Here is a 19,720-nt window from a genome sequence, read left to right on the forward strand (position 1 = left end):
AATGAGAGTGTGTACTTATCATTTCACATTTCTCTTTATGAAGATCTATAGTCTGATTCCACGGTGGACACTTGAAAATCCTATCCAAAATACTGTATTTGCAATTCTATCAACAAACATTGTAAGATGGCTCTTAAGGGACTTCCCTGGTGGCACAGTGGTTAAGAATCCTCCTGCCAATGCAGGGAACACGGGTTCAAGCCCTGGTCTGGGAAGATCCCACATGCCACGGAGCAACTAAGCCCATGGGCCAAAACTACTGAGCCTGTGCTCTAGAGCCGGTGAACCACAACTGCTGAAGCCCACGTGCCAGAACTACTGAAGCCTGTGCACCTAGAGCCCGTGCTCCGTAACAAGAGGAGCCACTACAATGAGAAGCCCGTGCACCGCAACACAGAGTAGCCCCCGCTCGCCGCAACTAGAGAAAAGCCATGCGCAGCAAGAAAGACCCAACGTAGCCAAAAATAAATAAATAAAAAATAAAATAAAATAAATTTATAAAAAAAAAAAAAGATGGCTCTTAAGCTTTCTGAATAGGATTGAGTATACTAATTGCTCCATTTCTGTTTATAGTAAGGCATAAAGTTGGATTATGGAAAATACCTTTGGTGTACTAATACTGTTCAGGGAAATATTCATGAAAGAACTTGTACTTTTTCCTGTACCAACACATTGCACTGGATGTTTGTAGTAAATAAAAAATTACTCAATATAAATTGTCACTAAAATTGAATCTTGACCTTGCTGTAAATAAAAGAGAGGAATGACATCTATAATATAGAGAAATGTTCCCTGAACCTCGGACATGGAAGGACCACCCTCACAACACAAATCTTCTCAAGCAATAATAACTATGAAATGCCACACCTGGTTAGTTTGTTCATTATATTTTTCTCTAATACATATGAGAATAAAGCATACTTTATATCGATACCTAAAATCACCATGCATACTAATGCTACATTCAGCACACTATTAATAATCAAAAAGTATTCTACTATCCACTGAGACTGAAGTTGGGATTTACCTGGCTCCAGACAGGATTTTAGGCAAGTTTGTCACCTTCCTGGACCTCAATTTCATCATTAAAAAGAATAAGAATAATTTTACATTGTGGCTGGGATGAACATAAGATAGTAAATTTAAATGAAATCATCTATGTGAACCAACTTTGTAAACTGTAACATTAATCAAGAGTATAGTTTTTACTGGAAGGTTGGTCATGGATGATGATGTATCCTGCATTTCTCAAACTTGACCGTGCAGATGGATTCTGTGAGATCTTGTGAAAATTCAGTCTCTGATTCAGTGAGTGTGGAGCGGGTCCAAGATTCTGCATGTCCAGCAAGCTCCCTGGTGATCTTCAGACCACTTTGAGTAGTAAGATTTTTAGAGAAAATTTAGAATAAGAACCCAAATGGTTTGACCCTGATTTCATGAGGCTTGGGGTTGATTTCTATACATGACAACATGTTTGTATCAATAAGAAGCACGTCTAAACACCCTCACCGGGAGCTCAGCACTCAGTGTAAACAATACTTGGAGTCCTGACAATCAGCGAAAAGCACTGCTGTGGGGCTAAAAATGCTATGAATATAACAAAACAGAAACAGACTCACAGATATAGAGAACAAACTAGTGATCACCAGTGGGGAGAGGGAAAGGGGGAGGGACAAGATAGGATGGGGAATTAAAAGGTATAAACTACTATATAAAATAGATAAGCTACAAGGATATATTGTACAGCACAAGAAATATAGCCAGTACCTTATAATAACTTTAAATGGAGTATAATCTATAAAAATTTTGAATCATTATGTTGTACCCCTGAAACTAATATATATTGTAAATCAAGTATACTTCGATTTTTAAAAAAGAATTTTTAAAAAGCTGATGAAATTAGCCAATTGGCATATCTGCATACTCCTCCCTCCTTGAGAATAAAAGTTTGGGATTGAGGTCTTTTGAAAGTAAAAAAGAACTCAATACTTTTCAAATATTTATTTTTATTCTAGACACCGATATGAAATACCTAACACCCACAACTCTTTGAGGTAACAATTTAAAGTCAAGGACACTGAGGGGAGATCCCTGCCCAAACGGCTGACTAGCTCAGGCCACTGACTCCTTCTCCCAAGATCAAACTTGAAGAAACAGTAAACACATGAGAGAAGTATGAATTCCTAAAACCAAAGGGAAAATGTAGGGAATGTTCCCCCCCACCATCCCGGACAGAAGACTAGAGTCGGTGTAGGGGTGGAGAAAGGGGAGCCTTGGGCAGCAGGGAGAACTAGGTTGGTGGAGAACTTTTCATCTTCTGTTCTTGTCTCTCCCTCAAGTTGAGAAGACAGTTATGGGCGTGACCCTTCAGCACAGAAGTGGGCAGTAGCAGGGCCCATGGCAGCTTCTCCTGATATTAGCAACACAAAGCCCCACTGGGTGATGGGGGAGAGTACATGAAAACAGTCTGACAGCCCTCAGGCAATCACTCCCCTATACTCCCAACCAAATCACAAGGATTGTGGACTACATTGTTATTTCTTTCTAAAGGTTCAAAAGTGAAAACCTCAGGCAAAAGAGTGATCAATGGAATGGTATCAAACAGGGACTCTTTAAGGGTTCTGTGGTTCCTGAATTCTCATCTTTAAATCATTGATTTCAGTGTAGACTAGGGCCTGGCCTTAGCCCTCCCCCAATGCATTATCAGACCTGCTGGTTGATGCCCCAAGGGAAAACAAGATCACAAGCCCAAAGCACTGGACAGCAGAGATGACAAGCATAAGCTGAGCCACACCTGTCATCTGAAACAGAAGTGTTGGAACATAAGGACCCGGAATCTAAAAATCCTCTTTAAGTAGGAGATAAGGAGTTAATAAGAGAAGATGCTAGCAATATGATATACAAATAAGAAATCACACACAAAAAAGAACTAGGTGAAAATATTAGGCATGAAAAATGAAATAGTTGAAATAAAGAACCTATTAAATGAAAATAGAACAAGTGAAATAGAATGGATGTAGTTGAAGAAAGAATTTGTAGACTCAAGCTTGTGGATGTCTCACAGTAGGAAAATACAAAACATAAAATACAAAAGAAAAGCTTGGAAATGTGGATGATAAACATAGAAATGCCAACGCCTAGGGGTATTAGTTCCAGTTGGAGAGAAAAATAAAATGGAGTGGAAGAAATATTTGAAGAAATAATGGAGAGAAATTTCCCCCAAATGACCTTATTTGAAATGACTTATAAAGGGCCAAACAAAAGAGATAAGGCATACCAATCCCTAGGCATAACAATAAAATTTGAGAATAATCAAGACAAAGAAAAAATTCTAAGTTTCCAGAGAGAAAGAACAGATCACCTCCAAAGGAATGACAATGAACAGACATCAAACAGCTACAATGGATGCTAGAAGACAGTGAAAAATAGTTTAAAAGTAATGGGGAAAAATTACTTTGAATGTAGAATTTTATATTCAGCCAAATTATCATTCAAATGGGAGAAAGTGATGGAAAAAAGATTCCCTGCCTTCAAGGGCTCAGAATGTTTGCCACACAAAAAGACCCACATTGAAAACACTTTTGGAAAAAGTCCTTAAATAATAAAAGGGAAAAAAGTCAGGCAATGCTGCCAGAGATATAGGGTAGGGAGGGAGGAGAGGCATCAAAGAAAAATAAAAGGATATAAACAAGCCCAAATTTAAATTATATACATTCTAGCCAATTTCCATGATGGGTATATGTGTATGTGTGTATGGGGGGGAGGGCAGTAGGATAAGTGAACTGGGCATGAGAGTAAGTTGAAATATAGAGCTTCTTCAGTTATGTCACAATAAACCCACTGTACATTGAACTGTAAATCGAAAATGCATTTAGGGGCTTCCCTGGTGGCGCAGTGGTTAAGAATCCGTCTGCCAATGCAGGGGACACAGGTTCAAGCCCTGTTCTGGGAAGATCCCACATGCCGCGGAGCAACTAAGGCCGTGCGCCACAACTACTGAGCCTGCGCTCTAGAGCCCGCATGCCACAGCTACTGAAGCCCGTGTGCCTAGAGCCCGTGCTCCACAACAAGAGAAGCCACCACAATGAGAAGCTCACGCACTGCAACGAAGAGTAGCCCCCACTCACCACAACTAGAGAAAGCCCGCACGCAGCAACGAAGACCCAGTGCAGCCAAAAATAAATTAATTAAATAAATTAATTAAAAAAAAAAAAAGAAAATGCATTTAATACAACTAACCTACCAAGCATCATGTCTTAGCCTAGCGTACCTTAAACATGCTAGTACACTTACATTAGCCTACAGTTGGGCAAAATCATCTAGTACAAAGCCTATTTTATAATAAAGTGTTAAGTATGTCATGTAATTTGATGAGTACTGTACTGAATGATTGTGTGGATATGGAATGGTTTTAAGTGTATCAGTTGTTTACCCTTGTGATCTCCTGGCTGACTGGGAGCTGCAGCTGCCGCCATTGCTCAGCATAACCAGCAAACTAGGGGTTACCAAAGGGAGAGGGTTGCAAGGAGGGGCAAAATAGATGAAAAGGATTAAGAGGTACAAACTTCTAGGTATAAAATAAATGTTAACAAGGTTGTAATGTATAACACAGGGAATTAGTCAATATTTCATAATAACTTTGTATGGAGTGTACTCTATAAAAATATTGAATGATTATGTTCTACACCTGAAACTAATATAATATTGTAAGTCAACCATACATAAATTTTTTAAAAAAGAACCAAAGTTTGAGGAAATTTCCACTTTCTAACCCTCTAGAGTCCTCTAAAATCTCAATGAACTAGAATTTTTCACCTTGATACAACCTCAGAAAACCCAAGATGAATTAACCTTATCTTTCCTACTAGGAAATGAAATCACCCCAAAAAGATAAGATCTGATAAAGAGAAAGCTCCCTAAGAGGAAATCTTGCAGGTATTCTACTTTCTAAGGGAAAAGTAACAACATAGCAACCCTCTGAGAGAATTGATAAATAACAAGTCACATTTCAATCTTTTATTGTAATGGGTGTTTCCACTTAAGAGCAAAAGGCAGCAGGGTGTAATGGAATAGCACCCTTGGCTTTTTTATCATTTTTTTTTTTTAACATCTTTATTGGAGTATACTTGCTTTACAATGTTGTGTTAGTTTCTGCTGTGTAACAAAGTGAATCCGCTATATGTATACATATATCCCCATATCCCCTCCCTCTTGAGCCTCCCTCCCACCCTCCCTATCCTACCCCTCTAGGTGGTCACAAAGCACTGAGCTGACCTCCCTGTGCTATGTGGCTGCTTCCCACTAGCTATCTATTTTACATTTGGTAGTGTATATATGTCCATGCCACTCTCTCACTTCGTCCCAGCTTACCCTTCCCCTTCCCCATGTCCTCAAGTCCATTCTCTATGTCTGCGTCTTTATGCCTGTCTTGCCCCTAGGTTCATCAGAACCATATTTTTTTAGATTCCATATATATGTGTTGCACCCTTGGCTTTTGAGTGACAACTATGTTCAACTTGTTACACATTACTTACTAGCTATATTACCCTAGATAAATCTCATGTCTTTGAGTCCCAGTGTCTACTCCCTTCTTGTTTTGTTTACTTCCTTTTATCTCCATCTCCCTGCTGCCCCCACTTCCAGGCAACAATTCCAAGGTGTTTGCTGTGCCTGTTCTTGGAAAATGTACACTGTTGTTTGGTGAGCAAGTATTTCTGATTTAAATGAATAGTAATATATATGTTGCCATATGTCAATTGCTACTAAACTTTGGCATCTTGAGAAGGACTCCCAGGACAGTGTGAGTTTGGTAACTTAATCTGATTTCCAGTTAATTTTTGACAATTTGCCAAAAAAGAGCTGAGTTGCCCACATTCCCTGTTGCTCCCTTGGAGGGGGAAAAAAATCATCTCTAAGACAGTGTGAGAGCCAACTGGAACTTACAAGGCTTTTGAACAAGACAGGAAACAATAGAAAAAGAAAGTCCAGGCTGGCCAACTAGTATAGCTCATCTTGGATGCCTTCAAAACTCTGTCTTAACTTTGTTCAACTTAGCCAGAATTGCATTTAACTACACAGGATATGAGACCAAATGATGTCTGTGGTCAACTCGTAATCAGAATGCTGGAATGGACTGCAGAAATCTTCAGATAGACACCCCCCATCATCATTTTACATGGGGAGAAACTGAGCGCCTACAAAGAAAGGTAACCACCAATGTCACACAATCAATTTGCTGTCAGACCTGGGTCTCTGACTCCTTGCTATTTCACCAAGCTGCCTGTCAGCAGTATTGGATGAAACATCCAAAGTAATGTTCTCAACAGCATGGCTCACCTCCCAAATATTTTACAAATATTATCCAAGAAAGATGCATTAAGAGTGAGAGTAGTTTCCATCACTGTTGTTAGCGGCCCTAAACCCCTACATCCTGTTCATGTTACTGGCGCCTGCCTTTGATACTGTATCCATAGCAATGTACAAATACTGTAAACATTCTGCAGACCTAGGGATGTTCTCGCCATTGGTTAAAGTTGCAGCAGTAATACGTTGCACATGTACACCGAAAAGGTTATTTATAGCATTTATGAAGCTTTAACGTCTGCATAGCAAAAGAATTTGCTGGGCTTATGTTCTGGGTATTACAGAATATTTCCTAGGAAACTGAAAATAAATATATTATGAAATTTCAATTTTGAAACATATTTAGTATTGTCCTGGCATCCTGTAATGGCTGTTGCAAAACACACTGTAGGCCAGAGACAGGCATTCCTTGTGTAAACCCATTATATCCCTTGAATCTGCAGGAATCCCACAGAATGTTGCTTCTATGTTAATAATAATGAGAGTAACATTAATTGAACAGTCAGTGGGTGGCCAGGCATTATGCTTAGAGCCTTGTTTGCATTCTTTCATTTAATCCTCACTTTAACCCCTAGGAGGTATGCCCTGGCATCCCATTTTCCCAACTAGAAGACTGAGGCCTAATGAAATTAAGTAGCTCGTTAACAATCAGAGCTAGTGAGGAGTAGAACCAGGAGTCAAGAGATAGCTGTGACTCCCAAACCTATGTTTGTTACATGTGTGTTTGTTGCCTATTGGTTGTAAATTACAGATGCAACCATAGCATAAAATCACTCTCTGGCATCCATATATTCACAGTGAAATATTTTGCTCTGTGAAATACATATTTAAAGTGGACTCCACCATCTAAATCCTTGTGTAGAAATCATTTGAATTCTACTTCAAGTAAGCAATCCATTCAAATATCCCTTTGAAATGGCATCTGGAAGGAAAAGATGTTTCCATCTGAACATGAGTCTAACCAGGGACTGGTTAGAGAGGCCTCCTCTGAAACCACTGGAGCTTGGCCTTATAAAGATCACAGTGATGCTTCCTGATTAATTCAAGAGGGGGAGGGGAAGAGGCCAGGTCAGGAGCACAGAGCTAGTGAGCTGGGTAGGAGGGCTGATGTTGTTGATGATGCTATGAGGCATCATCCAAGGTCAAGTCAGTGGCACTGAGGGCTTCTGGGGGTGGGGGTGGCCAGGCCCCTCTCCTGATCAGGTACACATGCTATTTTTCTGGAATCACTGTGGGGAAGATAGCTCCATTCAGGACAGCTATAGCTGTCCCCAGGGGTACCACTTCTGGTGTGACGATACATCCAGACTAGGTGGAGCAGGTAGGGAAATGGGCATTGGCCTTTAGGGCCTGTGAGACCAGGCGTATTCAAACAGCATCAGGATGGAGATTAAGAGGCCAGTGGGACTAGTGAGGGCTGGGCAACCAAAGGGCTATGCCTAGGAATGGGGCGGAGCTGAATCATCCCAGTGACATTGGGGTGGGGGAGGGGATTGTCTTGTAAAATGCAGCAAGGAGAACTCAGCCTTCATCATTTGGAAGTTCTAAAATAGAGGTTTTTATCCCAGCATCCATGGATGAGTCAATGAACCTTTAACATTATCTGGGATCCAAAGAGACCCAGCAACAGACAGCCTGGGACCTCCAGGAATTGTTCTTTGGGGAGAGTGGGGGGCATTGGTGGATGCAGTATCAAAGCTCTCAGATGCACTAAGGAAAATGGACTTAGTGAATGAGATTGGAAGGCAGGGGACTTGCCTGGTGGTCCAGTGGGTAAGACTCCGCGCTCCCAGTGCAGGGCGGGGTGGGGGAGGGGGGCCTAGGTTCGATCCCTGGTCGGGGAACTAGATCCCACATGCATGCTGCAACTAAGAGTTCACATGCCACAACTAAGTATTCCACATGCCGCAATGGGGATCCCGCGTGCCGCAGTTAGGACCCGGCACAGCCAAAATAAATAAAAATATAAATAAATCTTTTTAAAAGATTGGAAGGCAGAAGAAGGGAGCAGCTGCCACCTAATTAGCCATGCAGCCTTGAGCAAATCTTTTATTGATACCTCTTGAACTTGGGTTTCCTCATGAGGCAGTTAAACCTGAGATTTATATAAGGTACCAGCTTTAAAATTCCAAAAGCACTATCCACTCGTGAAACAATTTACTGGGAGAAGTAGTGAGCTTCCTGTCACTGGAAGTATTCAGGAAGAGTGAGAATAGCCACTTGTCTCGTATGCCATAGAAAGAATTCCTATATTAGGTAGGAAGTTAAGATTTGATTTTGAGTAATAAAAACAACAAAAATAATAATAGTTAACATTGATTGAATACATAATATGTGCCCAGCACTGTTCTAGGCATTTATACACATCTCATCTGATTCTCTCAACAAGCCCAAGAGGCATGGGTACTATTAACATCCTCATTTTACAGAGGACACTCAGATCAGAGACAGCAAGTTACCAGAGATCTCATGTCTAGAAAGAGGTAGAGCTGAGATTGGAGACCAGGTTTCTCTGATTCCCCCAAGTCTTAACCACTACCCATTTCTGCCTTCAGCCCCTGCTGCAGCCAGGATAGGCATGCCTTCTGCTGGCCTGGGCTCTGAGTACAAGGCAACGTGACTGCCTCCAACTTCATTTTCCTCCAATGTGGGCAATTGAGTATGGAATGCAGACAGCCAGCTTGCCAACAAGGCTGCTTTCCTAAGGCTTGTGACGCGAGCAGAAAGGAGCTGCCATCACTGCTGAGAACCTCAGCTCCTCTGGGCTCCTTACACCCACCACTTCATTTTGCAGAAGAGGAAACAAATGCCCAGAAAGTGTGAGCTAACTACCCAAGCACACACAGCAAATAAGCAGCAGAGCTGGGAAACAGCTACCTTGAGCCTTAACTTCCAGGTCAGTTCTCAATGTCATTCTGTTTTTTAGCTTGTTAACTGAAACACACACACACACATACACATACACACACACACACACACACAACATAAGAGCTGTGAGTTGAGTTTATTTACTGTCTTACTGAGGACTATAGTCCAGGAGGCAGCCCCTCAAATTGCTCTGAGGAACTGCTCTGAAGAGGTATGTGATTTTGGAGAAGGGATATGTACAATCAAGCACACATCTCTGTAGAAGGTTGCTACCAGTCACAAGGATCAGATATTTCAGTTAATGATTTTAGTGCTTTTCTAAGCATGGGACAGTGCAAGAATTTGGGTTCATAAAAATTTCTCCTGAAAATATGTTAACTATCTGAGGGCCTGTTCTCCCAGTTTTCCCAGAGCACAGAGTGCCTCATTCCTGAGCTTCACCCTGAATTCTTTCCAGAGAGTGCTATACGTCAGTAACTGCAGTGGCTAGTAACTTGATTCCTGTAGAATTGGATGGCAAGCAACATTCCTTAGTTGGCAAGTTAATCCCTATGACCGTGGTTGCTCTCATATGTCCCTCAGTTTTGAGATCTGATATATACACATTTTTTTCTGATGAAGGCCTACAGATCAGGCACAACAAATTAGAGATTCACAAGAGTAGCAATTATTTAAAATTAAATTCAAAAAGATACATGCACCCCAGTGTTCATTGCAGCACTACTTACAATAGCCAGGACATGGAAGCAACCTAAATGTCCATCAACAGAGGAATGGATAAAGAAGATGTGGTACATATATACAATGGAATATTACTCAGCCATAGAAAGGAATGAAATTGTGTCATTTGCAGAGACATGGATGGACCTAGAGACTGTCATACAGAGTAAAGCAAGTCAGAAAGAGAAAACCAATATCGTATATTAATGCATAAGTGTGGAATCTAGAAAAATGGTATAGATGATCTTATTTGCAAAGCAGAAATAGAGACACAGATGTAGAGAACAAATGTATGGATACAAAGGGGGAAGCGGTGGGTGGGATGAATTGTGAGATTGGGATTGACATATATACATGACTATGTATAAAATAGATAACTAATGAAAACCTACTGTATAGCACAGGGAACTCTACTCAGTGCTCTGTGGTGACCTAAGTGGGAAAGAAATCCAAAAAAGAGGGGATATATCTATATGTACAGCTGATTCACTTTGCTGTACAGCAGAAACTAACACAACATTGTAAAGCAACTATATTGCAATAAAAATTAATTTACAAAAACAAAAAAAGTTAAATTCTCTGCCTCTTCTAAAAATTCTAATCTAACCTTGCCCCACACAACCAAATTTACCTCTTATTGATCCTGAATCGGCATTTCTGCCCCTTTTAGGCAAATTTCTTCACTAACGTTGACCCAAAAGTACATATCCCAACTACTAACCTTTTTCCGAGCCATCACTCTAGCAGAATTCCCTCCCAAATCCTCTCTTCTTTATCTGGGCAGATTGGAAATTCAGGCTCAAGTGGCAACCCTGAGGAGACAGCAATCATTTGAACATTTAGTTTACAAACTAAATTTATACCTCAGTCAGAAATGTGCAACCCCACTCCCCCATTTAAGCTTTACAACAACATACAAAATGTTCATTATATTTTAGATTTACAAAGGAATAAAATCTGCAGACTGGTTGGAACAGTTTAGAATTCTGCACTCATCTATATCCCTTAGTCCTAGGAAACTGAGTTAAAGCAGAATTGTTCCAGAGCTAAGACATTTGCATATACCTTCTTTTCTCTTTTCCTTCCTTCCTTCTTCTTTTTTCTTTTCTGTTCTATTTTGTTTTTGTTCCTTCTTAGTCAAGTTCAGTGGTGTTCAAATTTTGGTTGCAAAATTCTCAATTTAAGTGTGTTTTTTTTTTTAAAGGATGTTCAAGGCCTAGGTAAGTGTAGGTCACACTCTAGTTTGGGGATCGACCCTTAGCAAGATGCACTTCCACAGCCTGAGGCACATCCGCAGTGAAGAGCAGCCTTTGGAGTCCAGTGTGACCTTGGGCAGGTTTCTTATCTGTTCTCAATTCCATTTGTAAAATGGGGGCGATAAAGGTGGAAATAGTGGGTCCCGGGCTGTTCCACCCTGATCTCTGGCACCCACTCCCTATCGCACTCAGAGGCAGTTAGATTGTCCTTGGCATCATTTCCTCAATCTGCATCATGGTCACCTCCACCAGGTCCTTCACACTCAGGGACTGTGTCCTATGCTGGGGCTCAAAACTCTGTTCTCCACTTTCTCAGGGATGAGGGAGCTCTCAGAGTTTGGGGAGGCAGGGCCCAGCCCCTCTTCTCCCTTAACATGCAGCACGTTTTCTACACAGTCTCCCCAGCTGGGCCTTGTTTGCTCACCTCTGGTCTCTCCCAGTCTTGCTCTCTCGTCTGCTTCCCGCCGCCCCGCTAACCTCCTGGCTCCTAACCTCCTGGCTGGACTTGGGCAAGGCCCTTTCTCTGGACGTCGGTTTCCTCTTCTGGACAAAGATGAATGTGGCTGCAACAGGAGTTGTTACTGCTATTACAAATGTATCCTGTGCTTGTTGTGAAACATCAAATCATTCAACAATGAGAATGTCTAACATAAAGTTCCCAGTTACACTAGTAGCCTCACTCTCGTCCTAATCCCTGTGCATAACAGTGATTACACCATTAGCAGCTGAATGTGCATTTGTCTAGATTTCAGCTCTCTCTCTATATATATAAATAAAATAGTGTATAATATACATGCACACAGACTCACAGACATTCTTTTGTTCATGATGAGATTGTATTATGCACATTTTTCTGCAACTTGCTTTCTTTATTCAACAGTAAATCTTGGAGGTAATTCCATGCTGGTGTACATAGATAGAGTTCATTCATTGAATTAATTAATTTATTTACTTACAGTAAATATTTATTTACTTACAGTTTTATTGACATATAGCACTGTATAAGTTTAAGGTGTACAGCATAATGATTTGACTTACATCATGAAATGATTATTGCAATACGTTTAGAGAACATCCACCATCTCATATAGATTCCAAATTAAAGGGATAGAGAAAAAATTTTTTTCCTTAATGAGAACTCATAGGATTTACTCTCCAAACAACTTTCACACAATATATAACATACAGCAGTGTTAATTATATTTATCATGTTGTACATTACATCCTTAGTATTTATTTGTCTCATAATTGGGATTTGTACATTTTGGCTGCCTTCATCCAATTCCCCCTCCAACCACCCCCCATGTCTGGTAACCACACATCTGATCTCTTTTTCAATGAGTTTCTGTGATTGGGTTTTTTGAACTATAATTGACCTACAACACTGTATTAGTTCCTGTTACTCAACATAGTGACTTGATATTTCTATACATTTCAAAATGATCACCACGATAAGTCTAGTTGTCATCTGTCACCATGCAAAGATATTACATAATTATTGACTATATTCCCCACACTGTACATTTCATATTGTTGCAGTAAAAACAGAAATGAGACATTTCTTTTCTGATAAACAAGTAAAATAAGGAAACAATGAACAGGCTGGGGAAATAGCATAAACAGGCCTAAAAGAGTTAAGCAATCCTGGTTATTCTTTAGCTGTTACTACTAACAAACACTTGTAGCTAGACTTGTTCTTCACAAAGCTGATTACTCTCTGACTCCATATGAATCACCCTTTGCACCTGGCATTTCTTCTCCCCCTACACTCCCTTGTAGCACTCTTCATTTCAGAAAGAAGGTCACTGGCCGATAACTTCAGGGACACCAGACCCCAGTGATGAGCCACCTGACACCAGCTTTGGCCATGAATTTGCTGAAGACAAAAAAATGCAAGTCCTTCATTGCTTTGAGCCTTATCACCTACCTGCAGACCATGAGCCCCGGGATAGAAACCTCTCTCTATTCCCAGAAACGGAGGGGCGCAGTTCTTGAGGCACTAGCCTGCTGTTACTCCCTTTGACAGGCAAAGATTAAAGCCATTTTCCTCATTCCTCCAAAACTCGGTCTCCGTATTTCTTTTTGGCATCGGTGCACAGAGAGCCAAGACTTTTGGCATCAACATCTGCCACTCATTTATTCTGCAACTGGAAGTTTGTACCTTTTAATCTCTCTCACCTATTTCTTTCCTCCCCAAACCCCCATCCCCTCTGGCAACCACCTTTTTGTTCTCTGTATCTATAATTCTGCTTCTATTTTGCTATATTTGTTCATTTGTTTTGTTTTTTAGATTCCACATATATGTGAAATCATACAGTATTTGTCTTTCTCTGTCTGACTTCTTTCACTAAGCATAATACCCTCTAGGTGGATCCATGTTGTCACAAATGGCAAGATTTCATTATTTTTATGGCTGAGTAATATTCCACTGTATGTGTGTGTGTGTGTGTGTATACACACGCACACATATATATCATATCTTCTTTATCCATTCATCTATTAATGGACACTTAGGTTGCTTCTGTATCTTGGCTACTGTAAATAATGCTGTAATAAACACAGGGGTGCATGTATCCTTTCTAGTTAATGTTTTTGTTTTCTTCAGATAACTACCCAGGAGTGGAATTGCTGGATCATATGGCAATTCTATTTTTAATCTTTTGAGGAATCTCTATATGGTTTTCCATAGTGGCTACAGATTCAATGCAACCCTTATTAAAATATCAAGAGCATTTTTCACAGAACTAGAACAAATAATTCTAAAATTTGTATGGAAACACAAAGACCCCGAATAGCCAAAACAATCTTGAGAAAGGAGAACAAAGCTGGAGGTATTATGCGCCCTGGTTTCAAACTATACTACAAAGCTACAGTAATCAAGACAGTGTGGTACTGGCACAAAAACAAACACATAGATCAAGGGAACTGAATAGAGAGCCCAGAAATGAACCTACACAATCTATGTCGAAGGAGGCAAGAATATACAATGGAGAAAAGACAGCCTCTTTAAAAAACGGTGTTGGGAAAACTGGACAGCTACATTCAAAAGAATCAAACTAGACTACTCTCTCACACCATGCACAAAAGTAAATTCAATATGGATCACAGACTTAAATATAAGACTCGATTCTAGAAGAAAACATAGGCAATAAGCTCTGTGACATCAGTATTAGTAATTTTTTTTTTAATATGTCTCAGGCAAAAGAAACAAAAATAAACAAATGGGACTATATCAAACTAAAAAGCTTTTGCACAGCGAAGGAAACTATGAACAAAATGAAAAAGCCACCTACAAATTGGGAGTAGATATTTGTAAATGTTAATATACAAAATATATGAAGAACTCATACAACTCAATAGCAAAAAACAAACAAGCTGATTTTAAAATGTGCAGATCTGGATAGACATTTTCCCAAAGAAGACATAGAGATGGTCAACAGACACATGAAAAGATGCTTAACATCATTAATCATCAGGGAAATGCAAATCAAACCACAATGAGATATCATTTCCCACTGTCAGAATGGCTATTATCAAAAAGGGAACAAGTAACAAACATTGGCAAGGATATAGAGAAAAGGGAAATTCATTTACCACCTTAGTACACCATATGTCATCTGTGTGTTTCATTGTCTAAGTGAAACTGTAAAGTCAAAGGGTATACACATAAAATTGTTGTAGACATTGGCAAATGGCCCTCCACAAAGGCTGTACAAATTTATATTCCCAACAACAGTCAATGAGGCTTACATCATGGAAAGGTAGAGCCATCAGAAGAAACAAATTTGAGGAGACAGGTCATTTTAGGCCCACTGGAACCTGAAAAGATGATCCTCAGCCCAGAGGACTGGGAGAAGGGCTACCTCCACCAGGCTGAGGATGGGTATAATAGTGACCTCCCCACAAGATACTCATTAGTTACAAAAGGGAAAGCAGTAATTTTGCAATGGAAAAACCTGGCAGACATCACCTTTACCACATCGTCTTTTCAAAGTTAACATCACCAATAATGAGACAGAGCAATATCATACGTGTCTTCTGATGTGGTGCACTGGAAGAACACAGCATCACTCATACGAGATTCTCAAAACAAAAATGCATAAACTCAAACTCTTCATGAAAAAAGTTCAAGTTGAGGGACATTCTACAAAATAATTGGACAATATTCTTCAGAAGTGTCAAGGTTATGAAAGACAAAACTCACTAGCCTGGACTCTTAAAACTGTCAAATTATGAGAGACAAAAAAAAGACAGGAGCTGTCCTAGATTAAAGGAGCCTAAAGAGACATGACAACTGAATCAATGTGGGATCCTGGATTGCATCCTGGGCCAGAAAAAGAACAGTAGTGAGACAATCGGCAACATATGAATAAAGTCTGTAGCTTCTTTAATAGCATTGTATTAATGTTAATTTACTGACTTTGATAATTCTACTGCAGTTCATAAGATGTTAATATGTGGGGAAGCTGGTGAAAAATATTCAGTAACTCGCTGTATTATTTTTGTAAGTCTAAACTTATTTCAAAACAAAAAGTTTTTTTAAAAAGAGAAGAGGGTTGGCATGATTGAGTCATCCTTCAGCCAAAAACCCTGCCAGCACCTCTGCCTACAGCACAAAGGCTGACTCTCCTGAGAGTGGCATTCGAGGCTGTCAATAATCTGGCCAAACATCCCCCCAGATTTATGGCTCCCCACTCTCCTGCAACCCACTCACACCCCACTAATCTCCATGGCACACAGTACATCTTGCTTAGAAAAACCCTACTCATGTTCAAAGGCCCCCTTCATGGGGCCTTAACTCTTCACTTACTTCAGGAAGCAGAGTCAGCAGCTGGCTCTTACTTGGTCAGCAGTTGACTTTCCTGACTCCCTGTGTAATAGGGAACAACAAATCTGACTCCATATTGGATCTGTTTCTTTTTCTTTAACCTTTGTATTCTACCGCTTTTGCTACAAGTTATCACTAAAGGGATGTGGTCTATACCTTAAAGTATACATAATAGCCCATCTCTGAAAACCCTGCCTCCCATGCCTGAGGGTTAAGCTAAAATACCTTTGTTTAAACTCACAGGAAACATCCTGACCAGGTCCCCCTGTGAATGGCTTCAGGAATGAAGAAATTAACACATCCCCTCCGAAGTCTGGCCAGAACCAGGAAATATATCTCCTTTTTTTTACTTTACATCCTCACCTCCCCCTCTTTGTTCCATAAAAGAAACTAGCATCCAAACCTGGGCAAGATGGTTCTTTGGGAAACTAGTCCATGCGGTCTGCTGGCTTTCTGAATAAAGTCACTATTCCTTGCCCCCAACAACTCCCCTCTCGAATTTATTGGCCTGTCCTGTTGCGAGCAGTGTGAGCTTGTACTTGGTAACACCTGGAAACCCTTAACTCCATCGGAGGGCCTCTGCAGGCCTGTGCATTGCTCACACCCTTTCTACCCTCAGGGAACTCCCAACCTGTAGATAAATAAGTTGAGGAAACAACAGTGACCAGCTCAGGAAAGCTCCTCAGAGGCAGGCAGAGAAATTCACGTTTTCTGCCATGAGGTAGGAGTTATTGTTACACCCTCTTTGCAACAATGACCTGGCTGGGGAAACAACATAAACAGGTCTGAAAGAGTTAAGCAATCTTTTTTTTTTTTTTTAATTTTATTTATTTATTTATTTATTTATTTATTTATATTTGGCTGTGTTGGGTCTTCGTTTCTGTGCGAGGGCTTTCTCTAGTTGCGGCGAGCAGGGGCCACTCTTCATCGCGGCGCGTGGGCCTCTCACTGTCGTGGCCTCTCTTGTTGCGGAGCACAAGCTCCAGACGCGCAGGCTCAGTAGTTGTGGCTCACGGGCCTAGTTGCTCCGCGGCATGTGGGATCTTCCCAGACCAGGGCTCGAACCTATGTCCCCTGCATTGGCAGGCAGATTCTCAACCACTGCACCACGAGGGAAGCCCGAGTTAAGCAATCTTGGTTATTCTTTAGCTGTTACTACTAACAAACACTTGTAGCTAGACTCGTCCTTCACAACGCTGATTGCTCTCTGACTCCATGTGAATCACCCTTTGTACCTGGCATTTCTTCTCCCCCTACCCTCCCTTGTAGCACTCCATTTCAGAAAGAAGGTCATGGTGATAACTTCAGGGACACCAGACCCGGTTGCTGAGCCACCTGATGCCAACTTTGGCCATGAATTTGCAGAAGAAATGCAAGACCTTAATTACTTTGAGCCTTATCACCTACCCCAGACCAGGAGCCCAGGGCTATATAACCTTTCCCTATTCCCCAGGGAAGGGGGCACAGTTCCTGAGGCACTAACCTGTGTTTCCCTTTTGCCTGGCAAAAGAATAAAGCTACTCTTTTCTGCTGCCTCCAAACTGTCTCAGTATTTCTATTCGGCATTGGTGGACAGAGAGCCAATATTTTGGCATCAACCACATTTAAAGGACCAGCTCGCCCTCCCTCAGGGAGTGAGCAGGGACACCTGTTACTTGTTCTCCTTCCCTCATGCTGCAGCACAAGTCCCAGTAAAGCCTTGCCTGAATTTCTTGTCTGGACTCTTATCAATTTCTATTGATTAAAGAGTCCAAGAACCCAGGCCCAGTACACAGGGAGTGTTCTTGGTTTATATTTTACCCCAACTCTGGTCTCAAGGAGCAAAATGAGATCATCTCCCTAGAGAACATTGCAGACAAGGTTCTCACAGAACTAGGGGAAATGCCAACTGACTACCTACCCTCCCAAGCCCACAAGGATCCCAGAGTCATAAATGAACACATTCTTGGGAAATGGCTATGGCTCTAACAATGAACTGAATTGACACTGAGCAATGTGAATCTGTGCAAAAATATCTCAAAACTGAGCAGGTGGACCCCGTTAGGCTGTTTTCCTCCACCTTTAATGTGGATTCATCACACTTCAAAAAACACTGGGTGGGAAACCGCTCTTGCCAACCTCTGGGATAACCACAGAACCCTGCTCATACAGTACCAGCCGAGATTAACTGAGAAACAAGCATGTGGTGCTTGGAACAGTGCTTGACGCCGAGTCGGAATCAATGAATGTCAGCATCAATGAATGTTGGCCTTTATGACTATAATTATTGATATTATAGTTGTTAACATGAGGCCTCTACCCCCATCCCCACTTCACTCCTCCCTGTACCCAGCAGATTTCCCTATCTTCCTACATCTTCCCCTAACTGGGAGAATTTGGGACTGCTTGCCAGAAAGGGGGTAGATTTTTTTAAAAAAACAAAAACCTTCTTAAATCTCACCTTGTTAGGTCCCCCACACCTTCCATCCCCTACAGAGGCATCTATACCCACACTCCACTGGTTCACTCTCTCTGCCTGTAACTTGTGTGGCCCTGGGCTAGCAGCCCTGCTCCATCTGTGCCGAGAGGGGGTGGCCTGGGCCACGCCGGGCTGAAGGCTGCCTGGAACTGGTCTTATCTGAACCAAGACAAGAAGACAAGGAGGCTTTGTGTGGCTCCAACCCTCCCAGCCACTGAGGCCCTTTCAGTGGGTGGTTCCTCTCTCCCGCCTCCAGCCCCAGAGGGATGGCCAGCCCCTACTTCCTGTTTGCCTTGGCCCCTTGCCTTTGGGTTTGGACTAGGAGAACAAACCCTGCCAGATACCCTCTGCCCCCATTTTCCCCACAACATGGCCAGGCTGGGAGGCCGTGCACATTCTGCAGCATTGCCTATGGGGGCACTGGCACCCTGGGAGCAAATCCCCACATTTCTATGTGACCTTAGGCCACCACCTAACTTCTCCAAGCCTCAAACTGTGTGTGTTCACCGTGGATCTTGGTGCTACCTGCCAGGGTGACAGAAGCATTAGAGGAAAGGAAAGCTTGCACATTATGGCACTTCAACTATTCAGGCAGTTAGGGGTCGTCTCCCCCTAACTGCTTAAGGACTTGCCACTCTGAGCCCCCAAATACCCGATTTGTCCTCTTCCACCTCCACCTCCACCTCCACCTCCCTCCAGATTTCCTCACTACCTAGTTACTCACCTGGGGCCTGATAATGCTTCAGAGAGTGAGTTTTACAATCAGATCCACCTGCCTTCCAACCTGGGATCTGCAGCCCTCTGACTTAATAAAATATATCTTATCTGAAAAGGAGATAAAGACACCTTCCTTTTATGTTTCTTGGGGCGAGGATTAAATGAAATAACACATGGACAGCCTGAGCACAACCTGTTTCAAAGAAGTTTAGCAAATATCAGAGTAATAATAAATAATGATACTTATTGTCATCAGTCCCAACTGGCCACCAACTTGCTTTGAGGCCCAGCATATGGTTGGCATATTTCCCTAGTTTCCCCTATTTTTAACTTCACTGGTTATTTCTAGAGAACATTGGAAGGAGGACATTAGCAAACTGGGTCCTTATCATCCTGCCCAGAAGTTTTCCTTCATATGTTTGGGCTGGCTTCTGTTGGTATCAGGAAATAAATTGATTGCCAAACACTTATCTTAAATCCATCCAATTTACTGAGTAATTCAAGTAGTTC

The 19,720-nt window shown here is 41.5% G+C and overlaps 1 long non-coding RNA gene across 1 annotated transcript in view; it reads right to left on the bottom strand.

Annotated features, from left to right (window-relative positions):
- Positions 1 to 19,720, bottom strand: part of LOC133095515 (uncharacterized) — a 116,143-nt gene that overhangs the window by 92,268 nt on the left and 4,155 nt on the right. Inside the window, exons 2-3 of the long non-coding RNA XR_009701620.1 lie at positions 11,632 to 11,770; positions 10,673 to 10,763 (exon numbers count right to left, since the gene is read on the bottom strand). This is a non-coding gene — a long non-coding RNA (uncharacterized LOC133095515). The remainder of the gene's footprint in view (positions 1 to 10,672; positions 10,764 to 11,631; positions 11,771 to 19,720) is intronic.

Source organism: Eubalaena glacialis, chromosome 1 (assembly GCF_028564815.1).
Source record: "Eubalaena glacialis isolate mEubGla1 chromosome 1, mEubGla1.1.hap2.+ XY, whole genome shotgun sequence".
In the NCBI taxonomy this organism is placed as follows: domain Eukaryota; kingdom Metazoa; phylum Chordata; class Mammalia; order Artiodactyla; family Balaenidae; genus Eubalaena; species Eubalaena glacialis.